The following is a 16,798-nucleotide window of genomic DNA, read 5'->3' on the forward strand; positions in this document are numbered from 1 at the left end:
TACTATCTCAATGTACAGTGACTTGGTCCTTCTTGGTATTTTTCAGCAGAGGCCCTCTTTGTATCTCAAGTATTAATGACTCTTTAAATATAGCTGGAAAGGCAGGCTAATTCAGGTTTGTAGATGCAAAAATGGGATAGCCGAGTGGGGAGAGGGGCTGCTCTTGGAGACTCAGAGAGCTGGGAAAGGCCTCAAGAGACCCTCTGGCCTGGCCCTTTCAGTCAGAGACACCTGCTTCACCTGGACGGATGCTGTCCCTTCTCTTTTTAAAGGTCCTCAGCTAAAGGGACTCCTAGTTTTCCAGTGGCCTCATCCCAAAGTGGTATCACTTCAATGAGCGCTTCCCTATTTCTGCAGTTTTCTCCTCATTTTGTTTTCCTCCTCATTCACCCACCTACTGCCCATTTTCTACCTTCCAGGGATATTCAAAATGACCCACTGGGAATTTCTTGGTTCCACTGGTGGTGTTAAGGGCAAAACAAGTTTCTAAAGTTTGAGTCTATGCAATGTTTTCACTTGGCCTTTATTCTACTCATAAACCAGCCCCAAAATTCACTAATAGCAAGAAGAAGAGGAGAACCCTCTATAATTTTTCTTTGCTATAAAATGCTGCCAGAGGGGGAAAAAAACTAACATTTTTTGAGGCTTTATCTTGTGTTAAGCAGTGGGATTTTACCTAATTCTCAAAACTCTTTTATAAACTAAGCCCCACACTCTCAACCCATCACACACATACACACACACAAACACACACGAAGCCCTTAGGACACACTCAAAGAATATTCCAGGGCATCAATCCATAAAAGTAAAAAAAAAAAAAGTAGTAGCAGTAATATAGTAATATTAATAGCTAATATCTGCGTGTTTGCCATGCATCAGAGATAGTTCCAAGCTTTTAATTAATATTTACTCACTTAATCATCAAAGCAATCCTAGAAGATGGGTGCTATCATTAGCCACATTTTACAGACAAGGACATCCCAGCCAAGATTCAAACCCAAGAAGTTTCAAAGTCAGTAAACATGCCCTAACACCCTCTGCAACTCCTTAAATCAGTTTGTGAAGTTTTCTTCAAAGGAATTTTGACACTTCTCCAAAGAAGACATACAAATGGCTAACAGACACATGAAAAAACGTTCATCATCATTAGCCATCAGGGAAATTCAAATCAAAACCACACTGAGATACCACCTTACACCAGTTAGAATGTCAAAAATGGACAAGGCAAGAAACAACAAATGTTGGAGAGGTTGTGGAGAAAGGGGAACCCTCTTACACTGTTGGTGGGAATGCAAGTTGGTACAGCCACTTCAGAAAAAAGTGTGGAGGTGCCTCAGAAAATTAAAAATAGAGTTACCCTATGACCCAGCAATTGCGCTACTGGGTATTTACCCCAAAGACATAGATGTAGTGAAAAGAAGGGCCATATGCACCCCAATGTTCATAGCAGCAATGTCCGCAATAGCCAAACTGTGGAAAAGAGCCGAGATGCCCTTCAACAGATGAATGGATAAAGAAGATGTGGTCCATATATACAATGGAATATCACTCAGCCATCAGAAAGGATGAATACCCAACTTTTACATCAACATGGATGGGACTGGTGGAGATTATGCTAAGTGAAATAAGTCAAGCAGAAAAAGTCAATTATCATATGGTTTCACTTATTTGTGGAACATAAGGAATAGCATGGAGGACATTAGGAGAAGGAAGGGAAAAATGAAGGGGGGGAAATCGGGCGGAGAGATGAACCATGAGAGACTCTGGACTCTGAGAAACAAACAGGGTTTTAGAGGGGAGGGGGGAGGGGGGATGGGTTAGCCCGGTGATGGGTATTAAGGAGGGCACGTACTGCATGGAGCACTGGGTGTTACATGAAAACAATGGATTGTGGATCACCACATCAAAAACCAATGATGTATTGTATGGTGACTAACATAACTTACCAAAATAAAATTTAAAAAAAAGAAAAGAAAAGGTGCAGATGGGGGCAGGATTTTACAGATGGGCAGATTTTTTTTTTACATTATGCAAATCAATTGCAACCTCACTGCCTGCAGGTGACCTTTGTTTGGTGCGTCTACAAGGGGCTGGGAGCTATGTTGGATTGTGTTAGGCCTAGGTGACAAGGGGACACAGTGATGGCACTTGCCTCCTGTGATATTGTAATGTCTAATAAATATATATTTGAGCTTCAAAAAAAAAGGAATTTTGAATCAGTTTTATTACAAATAAACTTGGCTTTTGTCTTCTTCTAGCTCTCTTCTTGGTGATTCAACCCACTGGTCATCTATGGGGAATGGAAAAGCACACCGCCTCTAGCCCCTTCCACCCTGGCACCTGCTGTTTTCCTTCCCCGGAGCTCTCTTCCCCCAGATACCTGCCTACCTCACCCCTTCACCACCAAGTCTGCTCAAATGTCACCTTCTGTTTTATTATTATTATTATTATTATTTTTTAAAGATTTTATTTATTTATTTGAGACAGAGAGAATGAGAGACAGAGAACATGAGAGGGAGGAGGGTCAGAGGGAGAAGCAGACTCCCTGCCGAGCAGGGAGCCCGATGCGGGACTCGATCCCGGGACTCCAGGATCATGACCTGAGCCGAAGGCAGTTGCTTAACCAACTGAGCCACCCAGGCGCCCCTCAAATGTCACCTTCTTAAGGAAGATGACCCCGACCACTCTCTCTCCAAGTGCGACCGGCCCTCCCCTCCCTACTCCCTGGCGATCCTGTGCCCTCCTACCCTTCTCTCTATCTTTTCTTTTTCCCATAACTCTTGTCTCCTTCTAAAATACCACTTAATTAACCGATTTATTTATTACCTATTTATTGATTGTTGAGGTATGTTCTATGAGGGCAGGAATCTTTGAATATTTTGTCCACTAAGGCAGCCCAACACCTAGAACGGGGCCTGGCACATAATAAGTGCTCAAATACTTGCCAAATAAAAGAAGGTATTTTGAAGTTTAGAATAAAACACACATAACAGGATTGTGTGAGAAGATAGGTTGGAAGTATTTTAAAGCTTCTTTCATGATATGGGCTCAGTCCACATGTAGACCTCACTAGAGGCAGGGGAATGAATCCATTTTCTTAAACTGAGCCAAATACCCTTAAATACCCTTAAAGTTTCTCTAGGTTCTAACTTACCGAAATGTGTATACATTACATAGTGCCTATCAGATAGAAATTATGAAAACAGAAAGTCCTTCCAGACAGTAAATTATGTGAGAGTCCTGTGGGACTGTTAGAACAGAGAAGCCAAGCTGAGCCTCAAGGCTCAGGAAAGCCAATTAATTCTTGTCAGGGCTTCCTGCAGAGCTGGCAGATGTGAGAGCTGAGGCGGGAGCAAAAGCCAGTTGCCCCAGGTTGGAACAAATATTGCTACTTTGTTAAATACAAATCCACCAAATAAAAGTGCTTTCCTTGTCTGGGCTAGAAATGACTACTTTCTTTATATAACTAGGGATTACTTGGAACGTCTGACTTCCTCATCCTCTCTGGCTGTTTCCCTGTCATCTAGAAGATTGATTTGTGTGGAGGCAGATGTACCTGAGAGTCAATGTGTGGACCCAGGGATGCTCCCTCTGGAGGCAGCTGGACCAGAGGGCACAGTAAATTCAGTTACCTGGATGCATTTAAAATGGGATTGAACTTTAAATTTTCAATTTGCAAGGAATTTTTCTGGAAGGTACTTACAATAAAAAACTGAAGGATTCACAGGCCTCTCTTTCTGGCCAAAAGCTAAGTGGAAGAAGAATGAAAACAAGCCAAGACTATTGTCATTGGAGCACATGTGTGGACATAATCAGGCTTTTGTGTCCCCCCATGTCAGATCAGAAATACTAATCATGAGCTAGACAAATTCAGTAATTTCATCAAGGGTGGGTGTTTTGTTTTATTTTATATCTTTAATTCTCTGGCAGTGCTAAAGAATGAGATGGTCAAGATGACTTGCAGAAGATGGTCTTATATTCCCCAAGGAAAGTTTCAAGCCTCAGATCCTTTAGTTCTTAAACTCTGACTCATCCTCCCAGAATTGAGCTCCTTGGATTGGTGGCCTACAACTTAATTTTGAATTCTGGTTCTACCACTATCAGTTGGGAGACTGTGGAAGCCTCTCTGTGCATCAGTTTATTCATTTTGAAAATGGGGGCAGGAATGGCTCCTCTTGGATCGGGCTGTTACAAGGATTAAATGACATAAGGCACTTAGCTCTTCGCCTGGCACATAGCACGTCCTCAATAAATGAGAGCTATGGATTTTATTATTACCTCTATTTTCCAAAGAGGATACTAGCCATTTCCAACACATTCCCACCTGTCTATTAGTTTGGTACTTTATCCGTAATGAGGTGCAATCGGGGTCTTTTGGGCAAGGAGTTAAATCTAGCCAAACCATACACATGTTGCACTCTGGGGTCTGCCTTAGATGCTAAAGTCCCCGGAGTGCAAGGCCATGGCTGTCTGCACAGCATCACGAGCAGGTGGTTGCTTCTTAAGTACTTTCTAGGGATGCAACGGACATAGATCCATAGACATGGTGATGACTGACCTGAATGTGAAAAGTTGAAACTTACCAAGACAATAGACAGAAAAGTAACAGAAGTATTCAGTGTCCATGGATGAGCTTTCTCCCTTGTGGATGGAGCTCATTCTGACTCCTCAAGGCGAAGAGAAGGGGTCTAGGGTTTAAGATGATGCTTTATAATTCAGTAAAGCCCCTCTTACTGCTTTGAAATGGAAACAGAGAATGCCAGAAAGAAAGACTGATTATACCAAAAGGTTTTCTCAGCACAGAGGTAGATATGCTCCATTAGAGAAATCTGGTTTACCTACCTCCCAGGATTAAAAACAAAACAAAACAGAAAACACCAATTATTGTTTGAATAGAGCCAATATTTACAGATATAGGGGACATTAGTCCCATTAAATTGAGAAATATATATATATATATATATATTTATATTCATGAGAGACAGAGCGAGAGAGAAAGGCAGAGGGAGAAGCAGGCTCCCAAGGAGCAGGGAGTCCGATGCGGGACTCGATCCCAGGACCCTGAGATCATGACCTGAGCCGAAGGCAGACGCTTAACCATCTGAGCCACCCAGGCGCCCCGAAATATATTTTTAAAAGGGGGGGACAATATAAAAAATCTGGAATGTCAGTGGGGGTGGGGAGAGAGATACAGATTAAAATTCAAGAATTAGAGGCCAGAAGCAGTGACCCGGAATGAATCTGCATTCATTTTCCCCACAATCGTTTGCCCTTAGGCTGCCTGTGTGATGGATGGCTGTAGCCTGCAGAGTTTAGGCTGTAAGGCTTTTTCCCTGAAACTCCCACTCATCTTTTCTGAGTGCTGAGATATCAGCAGGCCCACAGGATGGAGGCTGTGACACATGTGACAACAGAGCCATTTATGAGGAATGAATATACCAGGGAGGCTCCAGGAGCCTCTATGTCACCTAGAAAACATTCTCCTTCTCAAATTAAGTGGTCTGTGATTTAACATGAAAAATGGGTGTTGAAAAATCCAGGTATACCCATTCTTTATAATTTTAATTATGTGATTATTTAATAAAGTTAAAAAAAAAGAGAGAGAGAAAAAGAAAGAAAAACGAGCCTGCGTTCTCCAGCAAAAGACTCTAAGCCAAAGCTGGTGGCAAGTTTGGGGGTTTAAGAATATGAGTAACTACTCTTTCTTTCCCCAATTTCCTGCCTTATTTAAAACTCCCTGTCAGAATAATAGATTTAGATGTTGAGATTGCAAAATTAATGTTTAATAAAAAATGATTCAGCAAGGGTTTGTTTTTTTGTGGGTGTCCCCCCCCCATATGAAAAGCTAGGACTTGCACTGCTTGTGGAATTTTCACATTAGCAGAAAATTCTGTTAGTGGAAAAAACCTGGCCTGGCAGACAAACCACTGTCTAAGTTTCTCGGACAGTTCTCAGCAGTGCCTTGGAATGCACAAAGCCACAGAGCACCAAGATGGAATGGGAGTAGAAATTCTGAGGAGCTTGGAAATGTGGGATATAGTTTGCCTGCTGTCCAAAGGTGAAAATGTGATTCTATGACCTTCTTTGGGGGACAATCATTTTTGGGAGGAGAGGGGAGGTAAATAATATTTGTAATTCACTTAGATCTTAAGAAAAAGTCCTTCAAACCCTACATAGACTTCCCATTTCCTTTTTAAACAGCTTTATTGGTTATGTGAATTATATTCACAAACCATGAAATTCCCTCGTAAAGTGTTGAGTCCAGCAGTTTTTGTATATTCACAGAGTTATACAACCATCATCACTATCAGTTCTACCCCCCTAACTCAGATGCATTCTACCCTGATGCTTTCAATACAGAGAAAGCTCTCAGTTACCCCTGCCATGCAAAGAATTACCTTTGGGACATAAACAAGAGCAATCCCATCCTATTTATCATTTGTTGATAGAATATTGCTCTCTGATTTCCAAAGAGGAAAATAATTGGTTTTGGTCACCTGACTTCAATGCTATGTATACATGGAGAGTAGAAAAAAAAAAGGTATACTATATTTTGTTTGTACATTAATGTTTCATTTGCTCTCCCTCCTGCCCCCCCCCCCCCCCCGCCCACCACGTAGAATCATCTAGCTAATCCCCATAGTTCCTTTTACATGATCTTTCTCCCTTACTTCCCATTCCATGGCTACCTTCTCAGCTGGACTCTAACCACCTTCCCCTTGAATGACTGATAGGTTCCTAAGTGTCTGGCTTCCAGGCTCACCTCTTCTGTGTTCCACCCTGCACGTGGCTACCATATGCCTCTCCCTAAAACACTACTTTCATATGTCACTTCTCTACTCCAAAGTCTCTGGTGGCTATCTCTGCCCATCCATTCGCTTAGAATTCAGGATCCTCTTCAATGAGGTCCCAGTCTGCCTTGATGGTTTTATTTCTGAGCCTGCTCAGGAAACACACTTGATCAAGCCCACAGACATGAGATTTTCAGCTTCTACAGCCTTTACTCAACCCTTCCCTTTAGGAAAGGCTCTTTCCCCAAATCCAATTAAAGTCATGGATGATGTGTCATCTCCTCTAGGAAGTCTCCCCCTACTTCCCCACCTCTCAGTGCTTTCTCCCTCATCCCCAATCCAAGGGCCATGACCATTTATTTAGGGCTCATTGGCTTTTCTGCCTTTGTTGTCAGCTATCTTTTTCTGCATACTTGTGGAAAACCATGTCTTATACTTCTTCATATCCCTGAGTTCCTAGTGCTTTGCATATGGTACACACTCAGTAATTACTGTGGATGTGGATGACTACCTCCATATTACCATCTGATTGAGTCACATTCAAGAGCTCTTAGAATGAGCTTTACCATCAATCATGTATTACTCCAATTTAAAATTTACTCAACGCTTAACCATTGCGAAGCACCAAAATGAAGGACATTCTTATGATTATGTAGGCTTAGTAACCTACTGTGTCACAAACATTCACAATGAAGCCATTGTTTGTAAACAGGAGTTCAGGTCCCTCTGGCTGCTTATGGCAGTGATGCTAGAGGGGATCATAACTGGAGCAGGGAGGTCCTATATGGGGTCCGGACATTTAATATATCCTGATTTATCTTTCTGGTCAGGCATGGTGTTATCAGAAGAAAGTAAAGAAGGATCAAAATGGTTCTTTGAGGGGCGCCTGGGTGGCTCAGTCAGTTAAGCGACTGACTCTTGATTTCAGCTCAAGTCATAATCTCAGGGTCATGAGATCAAACCCCACCCCACCCCCGCCAACCTTTGGGCTCCATGTTCCACGCTCAGCAGGGAGTCTGCTTAAGATTCTCTCCCACTCTCTTTGCCCCTCCCCACCTCGAGAGCGCACTCTCTCTCTAAAAAATTAAAAAAGGGTGGGAGGTGGCTTCTCTGAAGTCATCTAATCCCAGGATCTCATCCACAAGATTAAGATTGACCATTTCCCAACTTTAGTTTGAATATTTGCATTGATGGCACCTCACTGCTTACTATGCAAACCTAATTATTAGTAAGTGTTGTAGTTAAGAGCCTATGCCCTGGGGTGAAGTGCAGGACTTTGCATACTGACTCCACCATTACCTGGTTGTGTGAACAGGGGCAGATTTCCTAATGCCTTTGTGCTTCAGTTTTGTCTATTAACCCAATAATTACCATCTCCTAGGATTTTTGCAAAGACTAAAGGAGATACTGGAATCAAAGCGCAAAGCATTATGCTGATACATACGAAGGACTCATTATTGTTTTTAAAATTTAACTTAAATATACCTCCCTATTGCTTTCAGCCTTCAGTCCCAGGTTTGTCTTCACATTCTATTAGTGAAAACAGACACCTCAAATAATTAGTAAACAATATGGCATATAAAGAGCTAATCCCCTAAAATACAGTGAGTTCCTAGAAACCAAGAAGAAAAAGCCATCAATCCATTTATTTAATAATAGACAAAGGACAAGAATAAACACTTTGCATGGAAAAGTCAATATAAATAACCCCAGAACATAAAAATCCAAGTTAAAACAACCCCAAAAATAACATTTCCCCATTTTGCAGACTGGGTAAACCTCAAAAACTGTTTGGCTATACACTCTTTGGTGAGACTGGGGGAAACCGGCATTCTCATCCAAAGCACAGCCTGGTGGGATTGGTGTGATATGCCCCTGGGGAGGGCAATTTGGCAGTGTTTAGCCACGTTATAAATTCATTTACTCTTTGAGTCAGCACTCTTACAGAAATTATTCTATAGACATACTTGCACATGCTTATTTATTTTTTTAAATAACCCTCTTTTATTTATTTTTAACTTTTTTAAAGCTTTTATTTATTTATTTGCCAGAGAGAGAGCACAACCAGGGGGAGTGGCAGGCAGAGGGAGAGGGAGAAGCAGACTCCCCGCTGAGTAGGGAGCCCCATGCGGGGCTCGATCCCAGGACCCTGGGATCATGACCTGAGCTGAAGGCAGCCGCTTAACCGGCTGAGTCACCCAGGTGCCTCTATTCACAAACTTTTTAATTTAACTTAATTTAATTTTAATTCAACTTAATTTAATTTTAATTCCAGTGTAGTTAACATACAGTGTTATATTAGTTTCCGGTCTATAATACAGTGATTCAACACTTCCGTACATCACCCGGTGCTCATCAGGACAAGTGCGCTTCTTAATCCCCATCACCCCACCCATCTCCCCTCTGGTCACCGTCAGTTTGTGCTCTAGAGTTAAGAATCTTTCTTGGTTCACAAACTTTTACACCTGCCACCCTGCACTATTAGCATGTTGCATTTGCAGCTAACCAAAACATATGGGTATATAAGTTGTTTTTTTTCCCTCTAAATGACTGTATAATTTCAAAATGTAATTTTAGCCATAGTACTGGGTGTAACGTTTGAAAGACGTTAAATTCGGAGGCAAAGAATATTCATGATAATTGCCTATGACCTGCATCTATCACTTAGAACACACTGAAGAAGACCCTAGAAAGGGGACTTACCTCAGTATGGAATAATCCACAAAATCAAGCTAATGCTGATGCTGGATTGAGGGTCTTCTCATTAGAATGTGTCTTATAAAGGGAAATGTATGGCCACAAAGCCCGGGGCCATCCTTGTAGGGCTGTCACCAGTCCACACTGTGTCTTGACAAAAAAAAAAAAAAGATATTCTTCTTCGGGTGGACACAGATCTATGCCACAGGCTTGCATCCTCTGCTGAAGGTCTTGGATTTTGTGCCAGTGTTGGGAATTGAACATAGGTCACAAACGTCACCAGGATCTAAGACAATGTCATGTAAAGCTGTGAGAGGTACATAAGGAAGGACAAATGAGGATGTCAACTGAGGGATAATAGTGTTAGAAAGATGACATGGCACGTGATGCGTCATGACGTGGTATGAAGTTGGTGACGGCATGCCGTGGTGCAGAGTGGTGGGCAGTGTGGTGCTGTGTATGTGCTGTGTCCTGGTAGCATGACACGACATGGCGTATGGTGCGCTGTGCTATGGCATTTGGGGACAGAAAAATCACAGGCGTCAAGAGGACTTGGAGTTCCATCTCCATCAAGTTACTGACCTTTAATGTCATTAAAGTCTCAGGAAAAGAGGAAGATAATCACAATAACTAACATTTAAGGTACATGCTTATTATGCTCCAAACAAGATAATTGAATGGATTGTCTCATTTTAAGCTTCAGCAATTTATGAGGCTTTTTTTTTTTTTTAATCACACTCATGCTATTGACGAAGACACTGAAGCTTTGAGAGGTCAAGGAATTTGCTCTGAGGAACACAACCAGAAATGACAGGACCAGAACTTGGACTTAGGGCAATCGGACTGCAAAGTAGATGCCGTTAGCACTATTCTCAGAATTGCTTCAAGGACTAAAGTAGACTGAACGGTTTGTGGCTGGCTTCTTGAGCAAAGCTAGATGGATCTGATTTGGAGTCACGTCACAGCTAATAATGCAGCCAAGTAGAAAGAAATTGTCTCTGCACAGTCTCTGCACAAAGCAGACTCAGTGGCTGATCAATGTTCGTTTCTTACATAAATCGTTAAGTGGTTGTGGCAAGAAAGTGTGTGTTCTAGGACTTATGATTTAACTGAGAGTATCTCAAAGTGGATTTTAAAAACTCTTAGGATGGGGCGCCTGGGTGGCTCAGTCGGTTAAGCATCTGCCTTCGGCTCAGGTCATGATCCCGGGGTCCTGGAATCGAGCCCCGTGTCAGGCTCCCTGCTCAATGGGGATCCTGCCTCTCCCTCTGCCACTCCCCCTCTGCCCCTCTCCCTGCTTGTGCTCTCTCTCTCTCAAATAAATAAATAAAATCTTTAAAAAAATAAAAAATAAAAACTGAGGCTGACTGCTTTTTTGAGGTACGTCGGTAGAAGAGGCTTTTATTTTGAAACGTAATTATCAGTAGCTCCCATTTTGCTTTTATACAGCATTTCTTCCTCCTCAGGTTTTCAAAATCTAATGCCTATGTTTTGCTACTCATGGAATATTTGAAATTTAATTTGGGGTTTTGAGCATTCCTAATTTCAAACATTATCTCATATTGGAACATATCTTATAAAACAGAAATAAGTGAATGACATCTTGGGACAAATTAGCTTAAAACGGCAATCCGGGGCACATCAGTTGGCAGATCCTTTGACTTTCACACACACTCATACACGGAGTCAAGATCAAAATATATGTAGAAAATGTATTCTAATAGGTGTATAGAAAATAGTGCCAGAGGTAGCCATACTAACCAAGGAAAGTGACAAAAAGATTAATGTCCTGTATCAACAGAGTATTCATTTTGCTCCTCTGAGCTCTCTGATCTATGGGCTGAGGTAAAGTGTGTACTGCAAGCAAGACAATAACTCAGCCATCGATGTGCCAGAGTTTGGGAGTATTGATTGGCTCTCAGTGCCAGGTCAGGAAACCATAGCAAGATTTCTTTTCTTCCCACTTTCCTTCCTTTTATCCCCAGGAAAAAAAAGTACAATAAACAACAAGCAATAAATTCAAAACATCCATAATTTCTGAAATTCATGCAAAATTTCAATCAGCTGCACATTCTAAGGGGGTAACTAAAATATCACGTTTTTCTAGTGTAACCTACCTAAGTGATCAATAAAAATGCATTGTGGGGTTTTTCTTTAAATTTTTTTTTTAAGTAGGCTCCACACTGGGCTTTGAACTCACGACCCTGAAAGCAAGACCTGAGCTGAGATCAAGAGTCAGACACTTAACTGAGCCACCCAGGCACCCTTATATTGTGTTTTTAGGAATTTGGAGAAGGGCTGCTATTGAGAAAATAGTAAGACTTGCTCGGGGGCTTTGAAAATGGTATCATTTTAGAGAGGCAAAGGGAAGCAGTTGGAAGTTATTTTAGGGGCAGAAATAATAGCAAAGTCAAGAGCAAAATAATGAGTAGGAAAGAATTCCAACTCCAACAGAAGAGTTTGGGAAGCAGAGGAAACTCAGGCCAGAAGGAGTGGCTGGGATTATGGAGTCAGCATGAGGGCTTTATAAAGATGGTGGGACATAGGGATCCAGTGATTGTTTTAGAGCAATTAGTCCAAAAATAGCTTCTGCAATGGTAGCATATAGGTTTGGGGGTCATGTCAAATAAATTTGTGATTTTTTTAAATTATAAAAGTAATAATACATGATCACTATACAATTTTTTAGAAATATAGACATACACAAGTTAAAAAGTTTCAGTTCCTATCCCTACTTCTGGGTCTCTCTGAGAGAGAGAAAGAGATCTACTTTATATTTGAAAAGTCAGTATTCCATAGAATGAATGTTCTAAAATTCATTTAAGCATTCCCCTTCTGTTGAGCATTTATGATGTCACCATTCTTTTGTTGTTATAATTATGGTACAGTGAACATCCTTTGAGTATATGACTTTTTGATAGGATCACTGACGCTCAAGAATGTAAATATTTTTAACCGTCTTTTTACTTCACTACACAGCTATTTGAAAATGGCCTAGTAAAACATTCTTCTTTGTGTCAAAATGGAAGAATTAGAAGAAAACGAAGCAAAGAAGGAGCAGGATTCAACAGTATGGAGGCTAAGAAAAAGTGGTTCCAGCAGATGCTATGAAAAAACAGTAAACATCCACCAGGACTTGCATTGAAGGATAGCCTGGAATTCCAGACCTCAGACCCAACAGCTCTCAAAAAAACAGGAGAAGGTGGGTTCAAAAGAAGGACTTTACTACAGAACTGCCTGTTTAGGAAAATGTCACAGAACTGAAGGGATTGAAGCTCCATCTTGAAGGATGTGGAGAATTCATATAGGCTAAAAAATAGGTAAAGAATTTGTAAGGACGGAAGTGTTGGTGCTTTGATGTTCCGTCAAACACTTTCACAAAGTTATGTGAATTTCTAGATACTCCATCTGAAGTTGGACACCATCTCACAGTTACCTTTTTTGAATAGTCTGAAACAACCTGTCATGTTTGAGGTGAGAAAGCTGACTCCCTAAACAAGCTCTAGTATGTGAACAGTTAAAATTGTCTGAGTAAAACCACAAATAAATAAGAGCTTGCAGAGGATACTGCATTTCTTTGTTCTGTAAGATCTCATAAAATGAGAGCAGAAGCCTCCATCAAATGTGTCCTGGAAGAGGAACCAGCAACCACTTACTATGTCAATAATTCAATATAAGCATTAAATTTTCATGGTTTTTAAAAACTCTTTAAGATAATCTGCAGGACATCATCTACTGCATCTGGTGTTTGGAACCCTCTAATCATGACTCCTACGAATTGTACTTTGTTCCAGTTAAGGACTGAATTAACAGATTGGGCCACAAACAAAAGTCAATTCTATTTAAGTGTGTGTTTTTTAAAAATTGGTTAACAATTAGCTGGAATTTTAATCTGTCCCTCAACACAAAGTAGTTTTTCAAAATAAATGCTTCTTGAAGAGAGCAGTTGGAAAGAAAACAGAGAATCAAGTTTCCTCTTTCCTAAAGTGTGTAGAAACACACCAGAGTGGTGGGGGGTGGGAGGGATGGGGTGGCTGGGTGATGGACATTGGGGAGGGTATGTGCTATGGTGAGCGCTGTGAATTGTGTAAGACTGTTGAATCACAGACCTGTACCTCTGAAACAAATAATACATTATATGTTAAAAAAAAAAGAAAAGAAAATAGCAGGAAGGGAGAAATGAAGGGGGGGGAATCGGAGGGGGAGATGGACCATGAGAGACTGTGGACTCTGAGAAACAAACTGAGGGTTCTAGAGGGGAGGGGGGTGGGGGGATGGGTTAGCCTGGTGATGGGTATTAAAGAGGGGACGTACTGAATGGAGCACTGGGTGTTATAGGTAAACAATGAATCATGGAACACTACATCAAAAACTAATGATGTAATGTATGGTGATTAACATAACATAATAAAATTTAAAAAAATAATAAAATAAAAAATATATTAAAAAAAAAAGAAACAGGCCAGAGTTAATGTATACATTCTGTTCTATCTCTGTTTTGTTATCTTTGCTCCAAACTCATGTATATTATTCAAACCTATTACAATTGACGCTTGAAAAAAATGGGGGTTGGGGCACCGACTCCCTGCACAGCCAAAAATCAACATATAACTTTTGAGTCCCCCCAAACTTAACTACTAATAGCCCACTGTTGACTAGAAGCCTCACCAGTAACATAAACAATTAACACATATTTTGTATGCTATGTGGATTATATTCTGTATTTTTACAACTAAGTAAGCTAGAGAAAAGAAAATAGTAAATTATTTTAAGAAAATCATAAGAGAAAATACATTTACAGTACTATACTATATTTATCCAAAAATTCTCATATAAGTGGACCTTTGCAGTTCAAACCTAGGTTGTTCAAGGGTCAACTGTATTTTTTATTTACCTGTAAGTTTGTAAGGCAGGTGCTTTTATATTTTGAAAAGAAACCACAGGTTAAAGCAGCTATACAGGGGCGCCTGGGTGGCTCAGTCGGTTGGGTGTCTGCCTTCGGCTCAGGTCGTGGTCTCGGGGTCCTGGGATCGAGCCCCACATCGGGCTCCCTGCTTGGCGGAGAGCCTGCTTCTCCCTCTCCCTCTGCCTGCTTCTCTGCCTACTTGTGCTCTCTCTGTCAGATAAATAAAATCTTAAAAAAAAACAGCTACAAATTGCTTGTTAGCTGCTGCTAATTTGTCAGAAGATCTCAGAGAGACCCTTGAAAATGATATTCATTAAGGGAATTCTGGGTTTTTTAAAGATTTAAAAAAAAATTTATTTGAGAGAGAGAGTGAGTATGCTCCAACGAGACCTGGGGAGGGGCAGGGAGAGGGACAAGCAGACTCCGTGCTGAGCTCACACCCGGGGGGGGGGGGGGGGGACTGGTTCTCTGGACCCTGAGATCCTGACCTGAACTGAAATCAAGAGTTCGTCCCTTAGGGCGCCTGGGTGGCTCAGTTGGTTAAGCGACTGCCTTCGGCTCAGGTCATGATCCTGGAGTCCCGGGATCAAGTCCCGCATCGGACTCCCTGCTCGGCAGGGAGTCTGCTTCTCCCTCTGACCCTCCCCCCTCCCATGCTCTCTCTATCTCATTCTCTCTCTCAAATAAATAAATAAAATCTTTAAAAAAAAAAAAAAAAAAAGAGTTCGTCCCTTAACTGACTGAGCCACCTTAGGGGTCTAAGGGAATTCTTTAATTCAATTCTGTAATACTTCAGATTTCTCCTGTAAATTGCAAAATTAACAGTTTCAGTATTATTTCTTAATATATCTTTACATCCTATATATGAATCTTTTCTTTTTGACTGAAAGAAATGGAAGAAAATTTACCATTTGTTGACTACTTGCTATGTGCCTGCCAGTCACCTTGCTAATGCTTAAAGTTTCCATCATGTCAATCAATAAATATTCTAAAGTCAAACCTAATAATGATATAACAAACCTGATTTTTACTTAAAAATCAGTATTTATTTTTCACTGTTTTTAAACTTCATTCATCCAATATATACTGAGTGCCTACTATGTGCTCGTCACTTACCCCAGTTTCTGGGGGAAGAACAGTGAATGAGGTAGATGTATAGTCCCTGGCTCCACAGAAGACAGAAACAAACCATAAAAAAAAAAAAAACACAACTATGTAGGCATGGCAGGGGCTGCTAATTGTCTCCCAGTGTCTGTTCTGTCCTTCTGTCCTTCAGCAATAGACAACCTCCACCTCCCACGAATTTACCATATGGTCACCCAGTTAAATACTACACTCCCCCACTTCCCTCTAGGTATGGCCACGTGGCAGGATGTGAACAAAAGCCATTTGTGTTGCTTCTGAATCCCGTCTTTAAAGAAGAAGCTGGTTAACCTCCACCCTTTCTTTGCCCTTTCCATGGACTAGCCCACCAACGGGGTCCCACTGAGCCAGCTTTAGCAATGCAGATGGAGGCAACACTCGAGTGGGTGATGGACAAGACAGAAGGAATCAAGTCTTGGATGACCTCCTGGGACAGACCCTCACCTGCTTCTGGATTGTTACATAAGAGAGAAATAAAATTCTAGCTTGTTTGAGCCACTCTATTTTTGTATCTCTTTGTTATAGCAGCTTAGGTTGTCCTGTAACGAATACAGCAGATAAATCAAGGAACTTATAGTTATAATTAAGTGCTTTGAAGGAAATGAACAAGAAAAAATAAAAGGTTATCAGTGGGGAGGGGTGGATTACTTTAGAGAAGATGTGCAGGCCACTGTGAGGAGGTGACATTTGAGCTGAGACCAAAGGATGAGAAGAGGCAATCGGTAGCTTTTAAATTTTACTACGGTGCCTTCAGTTCTTTGTCCTTCCCTGTGTTGTGAACCGCACTGTTTCTCTCACTCTTGCCCACATGCCAGGGTACAGTTCCTTTTCACTTACGTGAAGTCCTGGGGTCGGCCCATTACTGGAGTACCTGATCTCTCTGATGTGCCATTGTTACCACCTTTACGTGAAAAGTCACATACATCAGTTAACCAACCAGTGACAGACCGCTGTCTGCCGATGCATGGTTGTCTGCCTTGTCTTATAGTCACACCAGACTGGGAGATACTTGAGGGCAAGCATGGTCCCATCGTCTCTGTATCCCTAGCACAGTACTTAGCACTTAATAAAAGTTCAATAAATTTTATTGACTGACTTGAGTTTACAAAGTAGGACTCACCAAATGTTTGAGAAATTCCCTTTTCTGTGGCAACAGCAAGATCAGATCTCAAAATGGCTCTGCCTTTTAAGACAGCTTTTCCAAAGGCCTGGTTAATGGTCCAATGATTAAAATCAGGATTTAGATCATCTGTGCTGCCCT

General features: G+C 41.2%; 1 protein-coding gene across 10 annotated transcripts in view; it reads right to left on the bottom strand.

Annotated features, from left to right (window-relative positions):
• Window positions 1–16,798, bottom strand: part of RTN1 (reticulon 1) — a 385,922-nt gene that overhangs the window by 99,336 nt on the left and 269,788 nt on the right. The gene's annotated exons all lie outside the window — the stretch shown is intronic.

Source organism: Mirounga angustirostris, unplaced genomic scaffold (genome assembly GCF_029215605.1).
Source record: "Mirounga angustirostris isolate CCGP_5_RB_7025 unplaced genomic scaffold, mMirAng1.0.hap1 SCAF_9, whole genome shotgun sequence".
In the NCBI taxonomy this organism is placed as follows: Eukaryota; Metazoa; Chordata; class Mammalia; order Carnivora; family Phocidae; genus Mirounga; species Mirounga angustirostris.